Source organism: Loxodonta africana, chromosome 1 (genome assembly GCF_030014295.1).
Source record: "Loxodonta africana isolate mLoxAfr1 chromosome 1, mLoxAfr1.hap2, whole genome shotgun sequence".
Lineage (NCBI taxonomy): Eukaryota > Metazoa > Chordata > Mammalia > Proboscidea > Elephantidae > Loxodonta > Loxodonta africana.
The window spans coordinates 86,421,927-86,434,835 of NC_087342.1; the positions used below are offsets into that span (position 1 = coordinate 86,421,927).

Genomic DNA, 12,909 nt, shown 5'->3' on the forward strand with positions numbered 1-12,909 from the left:
CGAGACAGTTTATTTTTCTCCATTTTGTTTTTCCTCTCTGTTCTTTGGATTGCATAATCTGTATTGACCTATCATTAAGTTCATTGATTTTTCTTCTGCTAGTTCAAATCTAATGTTGAGCCTCTCTGTTGAAATTTTTATCTCACCTATTATACTTTACAATTTCAGTATATATATATATATATATATATGGTTCTTTTTCTTATGACTTCGTATCTTTAAAGATAGAAGAAGTACTGCCAGAATGCTCCTTAGAAGCAAGGATGGTGAGACTTTGTCTCACATACTTTGGACATGTTATCATGAGGGACCAGTCATGTTATCAGGAGGGACCAGTCCCTGGAGAAGGACATCATGATTAGTAAAGTAGATGTTGGTGAAAAAGAGGAAGACTGTCAATGAGATGGATTCACAAAGTGACTGCAAAAATAGGCTCAAGCTTAACAACAATCATGAGGGTGTAGTAGGACCAGGCAGTGTTTTGTTTTGTTGTACATAGGGGTGCTATCGGTCAGAACTGACTCACTGGTACCTAATACCAACAACAACATCTCTTTAAGGGTATTCTGTATTTGGTGAGCCATTGTTATCACACCTTCCTTTACCTCTTTGAGAATGATTTTCTTTGAACATATTTATAATGACTGTTTTGAAGTCATTGTGTGCTAAATTTGACAGCTGGCAGTTTCTGTTGCCAACTTTTCTTGCTGTGTAAGGGTCACATTTAAGGGTCACACTTTCCTGTTTCTTTATTGTCATATATGTGTGTGCATGTATATATATATATATATATATATATTATATGGAAAACCTGGTGGCGTAGTGGTTAAGTGCTATCGTTGCTAACAAAAAGGTCAACAGTTCAAATCCACCAGGCACCCCTTGAAAAGTCTAAGGGGCAGTTGTACTCTATCCTATAGGGTTGCTATGAGTAAGAACCAACTCGACAGCAATGGGTTTGTTTTGTTTTATACGTGTGTGTGTGTGTGTGTGTGTGTGTTGGAACCAACTATGATTTGGAACCAATTTGATGGCATCTAACAACAACAATTTCCCCTACAGCGTGAAGCCTCTAATGTCAGTCGTTGGAGGCCTTGGGAATGTTCAAAACCACTCTGGGATGACAGTGGTTTTAGCAGGGCTCTCTTTGATTATCTTTTCCTGATTTTTCTGTTAATCTGTCTAGCTCATTTGGTATCATATACAGCTGTTAAAAATAGGCTCTACTAATTGCTGGCTGATTTGGTTTATTGTTTTTGACAATACCGTGGAGGTATAAATTGCTTCACAGTCTAATCCAGTTTTGAAGGGACAGTTTTTGAGGTTACTCTTTGAGGCTTGTTATGGTACAGGACTGGGCAGGATTCCATTCTCTTGTACATAGGGTTGCTATGAGTCAGAATTAAATCTATGGCACCTAACAATGACATGGTCCCAGAATGCCTTTTCTTAGCTCTTTCCTTTGCTCTCCCTGGTAAACTAACTGGTCTAGAGTTTAGTATGTTGCTCTCATAGGACTTCCAGCTTCCCTTTAATTGCTTATGATGAAAAACCTCCCTTAGGTTTAAACTTTACCACACTCTATTTCAAATAAAGTCAGTTCCTTTGGGCAGAGATTCTGAGGTCTCTGATCTTATGGATTTTCTTTGCCCCTGTGAAATCTTTGAGCCATTGCTCCAAAGATGGTGAATGCAAATGGTATCCCTTCTTTGTGGTAGTGCACTGGCCTGGAGCAGTAGCGTCTCATCTTTTCTGCTTGCCTTTCCCAACTTTGGGCCTCTACTGTACAAGTGAGCTTGGGGGAGGATTATTGAGTTTCCGGTATTCTTGGCTTGAAATGCCTGTGGTACCTCTTCCACTCTATGAGTGAGGTCTGGGTGGAGGAGGGAAACCCTTGACCTCATGGCCACAGTCATCAGGGATTTACCCTCAGCTATTCAGAGCTGGAGGAAATAACAAATGCTGAGAACCTACCCCTCCTGGTGAGTTACTACATCCCTTGACTGGGACCTGAAGGGAGAGAAATCTCCATATTATTAGTCACACGGACCCGAAATGGAGCTTTCATCATGCTGAGCTGGAAGGAGGTAGGAATTGAGTCATCATGCAACTGTGGCAGATTCTCACTCTTCTTAACAAGATTCAATTGATTTTCTTGAGTAAATGTTTCTTCATTTGCGGTATGCCATTAAGTCAATTTTAAAAGATTTTTAAATTTGTTGTTCAAATTTTCAGCAGCTATAGTTTTTTCTTCCTGGAAGAAAGAAAGAAGAAAACGAAGAAGGTGATCCAACAGAATGCAGAAATTATTGAACAATGTAATTAAAATTAATATCATACACAAATAAAATTTTGCTGAAGATAATTTAAAAAATGATTGCAGCAGTACATCAACAGGGAACTGTCAGAAATTTAAGCTGGATTCAGAAGAGGATGTGGAATGAGGGATATCATTGCTGGTGTCAAATGGATCGTGGCTGAAAGCAGAGAATACTAGAAGGATGTTTACTTATGTTTTATTGACTATGCAAAGACATTTGACTGTGTGGATTAAAAAAAAATGGATAACACTGTGAAGAATGGGAATTCCAGAGCACTTTACTGTGCTCATGCAGAATCTGTACATAGATCAAGAAGTAGTTGTTCAAACAGAACAAGGGGATACTGCATGCTTTAAAATCAGGAAAGGTGTGTATCACAGTCGTATCCTTTCCCCATACCCTGTTCAATCTGTATGCTGAGGAAATAATCTGAGAAGCTGGCCTATATGAAGAAGAATGCTGGATCAAGATTGAAGGAAGACTCATTAACAACCTGCAATATGCAGATGATACAACCTTGCTTGCTGAAAGTGAAGAGGACTTGAAGCACTTAATGATGAAGAACACAGCCTTCACTATGGATTATGCCTCATCATAAAACAAAAATCCTCACAGCTGGACCAATAATCAACATCATCACAAAGAAAGATTGAAGTCAAGGGTTTCATTTTACTTTAATCCACAATCAATGCCCATGAAAGCAGCATTTAAGAATTCTAACAACATATTGCATTGGGTGAATCTGCTGCAAAAAAATTCTTTAAGCTGGTAAAAAATAGAGATGTCACTTTGAGGACTAATATGCCTCTCCCTGACTCAAGTCATTGTAATTTTAATTACTTTATATGCATGCAAAAGTTGGATAATGCATAAGCAAGAATGAAGAAGAATTGATACCTTTGAATTATGGTTTTAACAAAGAATATTGAATATATCATGGACTACCAGAAGAACAAACAAATCTGTCTTGTAAGCAGTACGGCCAGAATGCTTCTTGGAAGCAAGGATGGTGAGACTTTGTCTCAGTACTTTGGACATGTTATCAGGAGGGACATCATGATTGGTAAAGTAGAGGATCACAAAAAAGAGGAAGAATCCTCGATGAGATGAATTGATACTGGCTGCAACAATGGCCTCAAACATACCAATGATTGCGAGGACAGTGCAGGAGCAGGCAGTGTTTTGCTCTGTTGTATGTAGGGTCACTGTGAGAAGAAACTGACTCAAGAACACCTAAGAACAACAACACAGTTGTTTCATTGGATTATGGGTCTGTGGATCTCCTCACAGTGCCCTTGTAGAAGTGCTATTATAATTTGTATAAGTGTCTTTCAAAGTCATGACTGAATTTAAAAAGTTTATTTATGAATCAGAATATGAACATAGGTATTATTTTAAAATATTATCAAAAAAAGATTTGAGAAAAAAGAACATGTCATGAATTTCAATATAAAATTCAGTCATGGATAAACTCATAGTACAACAGGATCCAAATAAAACCATTAATACACATAGAAAAAGACTCCTTTTCTTAATATAAAATAACTTTTTAGCTTTTTCCTCCAAGAAAATAAGGGATGCCTTCACAAAGAAAACGTGAGATAATATCATGAAAAGGCATTTTGAGGAAAAATAAATACATAAACACGTATGACTCAGTGGCTGCAACAATGAGCTCAAGCATAACAACAATTGTCAGGATGGCGCAGGACCAGGCAGTGTTTTGTCTGTTGTACATAGGGTCGCTATGAGTCAAAATCAACTCGACGGCACTTAAAACGATAGTTATGAAAATAATTTCAATCTTATTCTCATTAAGAAATGGAAATTGAAAAATTGAGTTTTCTTCTTCCCTTTTTGTTTTTTCCCCTAACATGTTGGCATATATTTAAGTGATTGTTATAAACAGATATTGGTGCATATATGAGAAAATGGCCAATCTCATAATCTGTGTAGAGGCATGCAAATTCCTTTTAGAAGACAATTTGCTATCAACTTTCACAATTAAAAATGTATAAACCTTTTGAACCAACTTTCACTAATTTCATTTCTTGGAGTTTATCCTGCATGCATACTTACATGACTTCCCAAAAATATATGCACAACACTATTTTCGTATTAAAAAAAAGGAAAACAATATTAATGATCATCGTGAAGAAACTTCTTAACTAAATGTTTCATACATTTAACAGAACTACACAAATAAACGTGCTCATATGGAAGCATGATCAAGATACATTGTTAATCGAAACAATAGATTGTGTGGCAGAGCATTGTACACAATATATTTCATTTGCATGATATAACAGCATGTTTTCCATATACTTACAGAAACATGGAAACCCTGGTGGTGTAGTGGTTAAGTGCTACGGCTGCTAACCAAGAGGTCAGCAGTTCAAATCCGCCAGGTGCCCCTTGGAAACTCTATGGGACAGTTCTATGGGATAGTTATGAGCCGGAACCGACTCGACGGCAGTGGGTTTGGTTTTTGGTTTATAGAAACAACATTGATTTCTATTGGTGGAATATGCCTTGGGTTAGGTGGGGTACATAGTTAACTTTCACTTCATACTTTAATAGACTCGTCCTTGACTCTGCATTACTCAAAATAAATATAAAAATTGAAAATAATAAAACACAATTTATTTTGACTTTCCTGCTTAGGTTTGACCACGAAACAAACATCACATCATAGTGGACATGTAGTTTTATATTACTTGCAAGCCATTGATAGTATAATAAATTTGATGCATTGTTTATAATGCATAGATTCTACCTTTGACTAAAGTATGTTACATTCTACAACTTCAAAACTACCCAGCTCCCCAGATTTCTGATATCATAAAATTAAAACATTAAAATTATTACTTTACTATTTCTTTACAATTCCCAAGCAATTTAAAACCAAACCAAACCTGTTGCCATCAAGTCAATTTTGACTCATAGTGACCCTAAAGGACAGTGTAGAGCTGCCCCATAGGGTCTCCAAGGAACAGCTGGTGAGCTCTTAACCACTGCGCCACCAGAAAGAATTCAATAGGTTAAAAGTAAGTGTGATTTTTCTATAAAAAATCATTAAGCAATTCAAAATATACTCTTTATAGTTTTAGAACCTCATTTTAGTTTAAAAAATTACCATCTCTCACTTATTATTTCATATTTTTTAATTTATATTTCAGTTTCTTTTTGTTGCACATATACTAGTTAACGCACTTTCACACTAATGGTTTGCTAATAAATTAAGCTCATTTTTAATTCCTAAAAAATGGGTTGGCTTAGAGAAAAAGACTAGATTTTTTCTTTAAGAATCTTTGATAATTCTTCAAAAGATCATGGATTTAATGAATGTAAACGACTAAGAAAAGCACTCAAGGGCTTTGATTTCCTGTATATGCGCACATTTCCCCATGATTTCTAAGTGAAAGTAAGACATAATTTGACTTTCCTTTACTGAATATTTGGCTTATTTATCCTTATGGATTTTGTATTGTAAAGGTGTGAGAAAGGAAAAAATAGAAGCATGCTTGGGAATGTTGAAGTACCAGATTATGCTTCTATCAGTTGTTATTCACCTTTTCAGTAGTTCATCCCTACTTCCTGAGAAATTGAAAAATTGGTTTGACCATGCTGTCCCTGTGAATAACTGTGGATGGGGTGGGGGGAGGGAGGTGGGGAAGGGAGATGCTCAAGGATTCTAAATAAACTGACTAATATTTGTTGTTTAAAATCCAGGGAAGAACAAGGGAGATTTTCACTTAAGCAATCATTTTCAAGAGAGGAATGTGACCCAAAGGATCTCATTATAATGTTGAATGGAGTTACCAGTATTCATGCTATCACTTTCTCCATGTCCCAGAGGATTCTGTCACTTGGATTTTAACTTCTCCCAATGCAATCTGAAGCTATTAAAAATTTTTAATGTGTTCCATAATATTTATATAGCAAAATTACCCCTGATGCGTTCATTCTTAGAGAAAGATAATAAAAGAACTGATTATTATTCAAATGAAGGTGAATTAATTAAAACTCACTCTCATGTCTTCTGTCCTTTTCACATGCCAGGTAGTTATCAAAGCAGTATTAGGAAGTAACAATATCACAAGAGACTTGTTATCATTCAGAGCCACTAACTAATAAACCCCTTCTCCAGTGTATGGTCAGCTTGTTAAATGGCAACGGTGTCCCTCCAGGGAAGGCTGAATGGAGGGTTATTGAATAATATTTTGCTGCATTGCAGGGGTCTTTCTTAAAGAGATTTTCCTCTCCCCCAATTGAGAATCTTTGAACTGACTTAGTTATGGAAACTAAGAGACCATGAATCCCCAATATGCTGATTCAAGTTATGTTTCTGACCTTAGAATTTTTCTGTTAATATATTTCAACTAACATCTTAGTAGGCTACCCAAGTGTTTCCTTTTTAGGAACTCTGTGGCAAAATATCCATCACCACAGATTCCTATAGTTCAAAACACCTCAGGCTTCTGGCTTAATTGTAATAATTTCTCCCACCTTGTTTATGATGGTTAAGCGCCAACTCCTGGCATCTAATTTTTCAGAATATCTTTGTTCTCAATATAGGGCAATCCACTTTCACTACTGCATCTCCCACCATCATCTCTAGCTCACAGAAGTCAAATGGCAAGAGTATTTAAGAATACTGATGCCCTCCTCGCTAATGAATTTCTTAATGCCTTAGTGAAGGAAGTGTCCTCCATGCTCTCCATAACGGGTGTTTAGATGATGACTGAGCACATTGCATTAGATAGGTCAAAAGTTCCTATCTTCCTGAGCCTGATGATTTCTTATTCTACGATGTGAAAGAGAAGGCTCAGCATCTCAACCTCATTGATTTCAGACCACCATTGAGTTCATGGTTCAGTCAGCCATTGTAGAAGAATATCAATACCACTTTCAGATGTTTGAGCTAAGCTCTTGTATCCTGTACTCTGGGGAAGGGCAGCCAAGTCAATAAATTCAGATCATTCAAGACTTATATTTCAAATTCCTTAAAATTTACTCCTATGCATACTCTCAAACTTCTGCTAATACAAATTTTTGAGAAACTACATTCCTTTTGGAGTAATAGGCCATGTTCTCATGGAGCAGTAGTAGTGAGAGTGTAATGATATTTCTTTGCACTTATAATTTTGCCAGATGATTAGTGAAGTTGAGCAGATTTTCAAGTATTGGCCATTTGGATATCCTGCTTTGTGAAGTGACTCTTCTATTAGATTGTTTTTTTCTTATTGATGTGTAGTAGCTGTTCATATATTCTGGGTAGAAGCCCTTTCTTGGACACACACACACACACACACACGCTGCCTCTCTTAATGAACTTTAGATAAACAGATGTTTTTAGGTTTGTTATAGTCTGATTCAACCTTTGCTAACATCGTTAATAATTTTTGTGTCCTATTTAGCAAATCTTTATTAAAAATTCACACTGTTAAAAGCCATATTGCCTTACCTTTCACATTTGTACCTATGACCCATTTGAAATTGATTTTTGTGTATGAAGTCTACATATTTTTCCCATCTGTGAATATCCATTTGATCTGGAACCATTTATTGAAAAGACCATCCTTCTGGTACTGCACTGCAGTGTCACATTTGTGGTACACTGGCTGACTGCATATGTGTTAGCCCTGTTTCTACACTGTATTCTGTTCAATTGATCAGTTTGTTTATCCTTTATAATGTTTGCTGGAAGTTTAATCATCATTAGGTTAAGGAGGTTTGTTTCTATTCCAAGTTTACTAAGAACATTTGTTTTCATATGAATGAGTGTTGATGTGCTTTTTCTGAATCTATTGACATGATCATATTATTTTTCACTTTTATGCCGTCAATGTCATGGATTTCAGTAATGGAATAATGTGGTGATTGATTTTTCAAATGTTAATCTACCTTACATAGTTGAAGTAAACCCACTCGGTTGAAATGTATTATTTTTTTTCTTTATTTCAGGATTTGATATGCTAAAGTTTTTTTAAGGATTTTTGAGAGACATTGGTGTACAATTTTCCCTACTTGTAATATCCTTATAAAGGAAGGAATAATATCCTTATTCAAGATCATGCTGGCCTTAAAAAAGAGTTAAAAAAATATGTCACACTTACTCACTACCCATTTATGAACCTGTTGGATGAACACAAAAATTTGATACCAAGGTTGACTTTGTAACATTGTAATCATATTAGCCTTGGTATCCAACTTACTACTACACTTTATTTTCATAACATTACCTTGAGAAAGCCTTGATTCATGCATATAATAGCTCCAAAAGAAATATATTTTAGTCAAATCATTTGGTATATGAAAAACAAAAACCAAACCAAGCCCTAGCAACCCTATAGGACAGAATTATTTTAAAGTAGGCAGAGATGGCAGGAGTGTCTGGGATCAGCACAAAAATGATTTAATCTTAATAGGAACAGATTTGTCTGTCATAAGGAAAAATTTAAACATAGAATATTGAACTTATATATTTTTGTTGCAGGATAATGATAGTATAAAGATTTTGTTGTTGTCTTAGGTGCCATCAAGTCGTTCCAATTTGTAGTGAACTTATGTACAATAGAACAAAACACTGCCCTGTCCTGCACCATCCTCACAGTTGTTGCTATGTTTGAGCCCATTGTTGCAGCCACTGTATCTGTCCATCTCGTTGAGGGTCTTCCTCTTTTTCACTGACCCTGTACATTACCAAGCATGATGTCCTTCTCCTGGGACTGGTCCCTCCTAATAACAAGACTAAAGTATGTAAGATGAAGTTTTCCCATCCTCCCTTCTGAGGAGCATTCTAGTTATACTTCTTCCAAGAGAGATTTATTCATTCTTGTGACAGTACACACCCATACCCCATACCCATTATTGTCAAGTCAATTCCAACTTGTAGTGACCCTATAGGACAGAGGAGAACTGCCCCGTAGTGTTTCCGAGAAGTGACTGGTTGCTTTGAACTGCCAACTTTTTGTTTGGTAGCCGATCTCTTAACCACTATGCCACCAGGGCTCCTGGCAATTCATGGAATACTCAGTATTTAGTAAATAATAGTTTGAATCAAACTTTTGTAGAATGCTCCTCTCCTACGCATTAACACAAACCTTGGGCTCCATGGAAACTGCTTTATAGCCACAGCTGTAGACAAACTGTCAGAGATGATAACTAGTGACATTGAAATACATTTTTATTTATTTATTTTTTTAAAGGATCGACAGTTGACAATGAGAGATATAGAGGCTAAAAGATTATAAGCAAAATGTTTAGGTGTTTTTTTTTTTTTTTTCTCTCTCAGGTGATGACTACGAAATAACTACAAAATAAGTTGTCTATAACTAAAAGTTATTGTTATGTACTGGTGATTCTGACTCATAGACCCTGTGTGACAGAGAAGAATTGCCTCAAAGGGTTTTCTAGGGTATAATCTTTATGAAAACAGATCACCAGGTCTTTCTCCCTTAAAGACGCTGGATGGGTTCAAGCCACCAACCTTTTGGTTAGCAGTTGAACTCTTAACCGTTGTGCCACCAAGGCTCCTAATCTAAAAGTTAGATAGAACCAATTTATGTACTAGAAATTTGTGGTAGAAAGATGTTAGTGTTCTGTTGTTTCTACAGAAACTTTTTCTTTTCCAGTTAGCCTTTTTATTGCTCCCTTGATCTCCTTATTCCTTAGTGTATAGATCAGTGGGTTTAAGCTGGGAGTTACAACAGAATAAAAGATACTGAGAAGTTTACCCTCATACTGAGTTGGACTGTTTCCTGGTTGTATGTACATATAGATAACAGTCCCATAGAAGATGGATACCACAATGAGATGGGAAGAGCAGGTTCCAAAAGCTTTTTGTCTTCCTGTGCCAGATTTAATTTTGAGTACAGCTATAGCAATGAAGCCATATGAAACTAGGATAAGGAGAAGTGGTGCAAGGAAAATAAAAAAAAACACAATGCAAATAAAGTTTCCTCCATGGCTGTGGTGTCTACACATGCAATCTTGACCATAGCAGAGATTTCACAAAAATAGTGATCCAGATGGTGGTTTCCACATCGAGGGAGGCTCATGGCATAAGGCGAAAGGATCATGCAATTAGTGATCCCAATTCCCCAAGTCATGGCCACCAGGCCTTGACAGAGCTGGGGGTTCATTATGGTCATATAGTGTAGAGGTTTGTAGACAGCATTGAACCTGTCATAAGACATCACAGCTAGAAGTATACATTCAACTGTGCATAGTGCCACATCAGTGAAAAGTTGAAAGGCACAGCCACCAAAGGTTATTTTCTTGTCTTTACCCCAGACATTGACCAACATCTGTGGGACTATATTTGTGGTATAACAGAGATCTAAGATGGCCAGATTTCTGAGGAAAAAGTACATGGGGGTTTGGAGACGTTCATCCAATAATGGCAGCAGGATGATGGCTGTATTTCCCGTCAAGGCAATGGTGTAGAAGAAAAAGACAACCCCAGAGATGATCGTCTCCAGCTGAGGCTGTCCAGAGAATCCAAGGAGTATAAATTCACCAAAGTAACTTTTATTGATCATTTTTTCCTGTTTCTTAATATCAGCTGTGAAAATATCAGCATATTGGAAGATACAGTGAATATACTTATAAACTATAGTATACTTGTATATATAGTTAGGGAAAAAAACTCAAAATATCATCATTCCATTTTCTGTCTGTTTATTCAACTAGGTCTAAGATTTATTCCCCGGGCATTTTACTATGAGGTCCATACTCTTAATCACTTTCAGGTTTAGAAATACACTTTCATCTACTTCTATGGCAAGGCAAAAATCTGCAAAATTCTCATAAGAAAATCTTGAGCAAAATGTCTGGGTGAAACTGGATGGACTTCTCTTTTAATGATAAGGATTCCGGGAGTGGGGGCTGGGAATTTATAACAAATTATTGCATCTTATCAAACAGTTCATAGAAAGTACAGACCCTATGACTCTTGTTATGCCCTTTTTCTAATACTTAAGCTGGATAAGTTCAATCCTGCTACCCACATTCACTCTGTTATCTGAATATTCTTCCTTATGTTTTCATATTCAAACTCTTTCCTTCCATCTCAAAACTTGTATTTCTAGATATTATCTGCATTCCCAACCCCCAGAATCAGCAACGTAACTCTTTCATTGTAAATGCTATCTTTCCATCTGCATGTTTGACTTCATCTTGTACATCTCCTGTGGGGAGTCCCTGAACGGTACAAAAGGTTAACAGGCTCAGCTGTGAAGCAAAAGTTGGGGGTTTGAACCTATTCAAAGGTGCCTGGGAAGAAAAGCCTGGCAATCTACTTCTGAGAAATCATTTGACTGAAAATTCTACGGAGTACAGTTCTAGTGTAACACACGTGGGATTGACAGGAGTTGAAATCAAGTTAATGGCAAGTGTTTTTTTTCCCCCATCTCCTACAGAGTAGTTCTTTTTTTTACAGTGTATCCATTTTTTATAGTCAATCTCTAATAATCTAATCATTTTTTCCCTTTCCCTCAGTCTACACACACACACGCACACACACACAGAGAAACTGGTTCTAGAAAACTTGCTTTTAGAGTGCTAAACTTTTTAAGAAGGGAAGTATATTATTTTTGTGTTTATATCCCTAATGATTCTCCTCAGGATTAGTGCAGAGAAAACATTCAAGGAACCAATATTTGTTAAAAGAAACTTTGATAACAGCATCTCTTTCCCTTTATATTTTAAAAATAAGTTGTAACTCTTTAAAACTCAATTCCAAATTCTTAACTAAAAATGGTCTCTCAAGCACATAAATGTGTTCCTAGTTTCTAAACCAGTGTATCTCCTAAATTTCTTTTCTTCTTGACTTCTCAGCTGCAGGCCAATACCTCCTGTATTGGAGCTGCCCTCTGTCTTCATACATACTTCTTTTTAGTTAGCGTATCACTAGCATTTTTTCCACTGCATTTTCCATTCCTTTCCTTCTTTCACCTGTGTCCATCTCCAAAGTTCTATAATCTCCTTCTTCCTTACTCATTTCCTCTACTACTATGGCTTCAGTTACTAATTTTACTCGTAACTAACCATAGTATTTCTTCTGACCCACTCTTCTTTTGTATCTATAGATTTACAGTCTTAGCTAATTGCTGGGCATTTCTACTAGAGTTTCCAACTGTTGTCTCCCATATCACATATACACAAAATTGAATTAATTATATTTTATGTCTTAAAACAAATCTTTCATAACTCTTTCACACACTTATAAACTTTTTATTCATGTAGATGCCTTATAAAACAACTACTAGGCTCATAATAAATGTTTGTTAAAATGAATTTATGAATTTGGTATAAATTAAAAACAAATACTCATTTTCATTTTAGATCTACGTTTCATTAGAAATCAAGTTGGGTTGATTTTTATTTTCCCAGACTTTGAAAGAAGGAAAATTGGTATAAAATCCAACAGGTTTTATGTACAGAAAAAAAAAAAGGCAAATTTTTAGGTGAAAGTTTACAGGGCAAATTTGTTTCTCATTAAAAAATTTATATGCAAATTGTTTTGTGACATTGGTTGCAATCCTTGCAATGTACCAGCACTCATCTCTTTCTCTTTCCTTGG

The 12,909-nt window shown here is 36.1% G+C and overlaps 1 pseudogene; it reads right to left on the bottom strand.

The window, feature by feature from the left end:
• Positions 1-9,641: 9,641 nt before the first annotated feature.
• On the bottom strand, positions 9,642-12,526 carry LOC100660055 (olfactory receptor 2W1-like; annotated as a pseudogene).
• Between the last annotated feature and the right edge of the window lie 383 nt (positions 12,527-12,909).